Raw genomic sequence first — 1,340 nt, 5'->3', positions numbered from 1 at the left:
AATTATACACTCGTCCAAAGTGTATCTCAACATAACCAATGCAATTGTATTGGGTAACTACTACATGTCAGTCATCTTTTCTCGATGAAAATTTGTAAAGGTCTTAACACACTTTTACGTCATCATGAGCAATCATTCAGTCCTTCTTAAGATTTTTTAAAACAGAAGTGTAGTCTGTACAAAATTACACAAACAGACAGACGGACTGATAGATTTATTAAACAATTCTCAAAACATTTTTTATTTGCAAATTCAGAACACAGAGTTATGCATAGAAGTCAAACCAGGTAATTTATGAAATTATTACCTTAATTAAGTTCTACAAGACGATACCCTGCGCAAGCACGGGAATTTAACACTTAACACATTAATATCATAAAAGGCGTAATATGTTGAACCATGTTTTTTGTTCGTTGTTCGCATGTACTGTGCCCGAATTTATTCTTCATTGTTTTCTTAACATATTCTTTAAAACTAAAAACGATAAATACATTGAAATGAATGATATAACCATGTAAGTGGCCTCAATTCTTTTTGCTGTAAATGGCTGAAAATAAAATAACAATTTAACTTTTTTTTTATTTCAAACCAGTGGGTTGGTAATTAGTGCGTCTTATCTCTAAAAAATAAAGAGTTATGCTATTGTAGTTTTTCCGCAAAAAAACCCAAATCGGCCTCCTTAAGTCCGGATTTACGCCAAGCGTAAGGTTACGCCGGGCTTACGCCTTTTAGTGAAACGGCCCCCGGTCCCTTGACCACTCTCGTTTTCGATAATGAAAAATTAAGTCTTTTACAAATACTATAAATCAAACAGACGAGTATTTTGTCAAAACAAAAATTATCTCCCATTTCCCGATGCGCACTGCCTGACAAAATTACAAATATATCAGTCACTCCTGCAGCCGATAATGAAAGGTTTGGACATTTTCTTAAGGGTGGAAATCGTCGCAAGAATGACGAAAATTTCTTCTCGCTTCGACGAATAATTAGATAAAACTTAATTACTCATATGAGTGAGAGGAAATGGCGGAATTTTTAATTTGCAATGACGTCGATTAGCTAAAATTGTTTTCATCAAATCTATAGACCTGGAAACGAATAAAAATGCATTAAATAAAATATTATGACCTGGATTATGATGATATAATAATAAAGCACATTTAAAAAATACATGTATTATCAAGAGGTCCTTCACTTTACTTTGTTTTAAAAATAAAAAGTCGACAAAAAAGCAAATATCGGCACGTGGTAACAATGAAACAAAGGCCAGTGAACCTCGCTATACTTTGTAGAGTTGACTCACATCAAATTCGACTGACTTCTACTTAATCTGGATCTTA

Source organism: Magallana gigas, chromosome 7 (assembly GCF_963853765.1).
Source record: "Magallana gigas chromosome 7, xbMagGiga1.1, whole genome shotgun sequence".
Taxonomy (NCBI): Eukaryota; Metazoa; Mollusca; class Bivalvia; order Ostreida; family Ostreidae; genus Magallana; species Magallana gigas.
Note: the sequence above shows the minus strand (reverse complement) of the source record.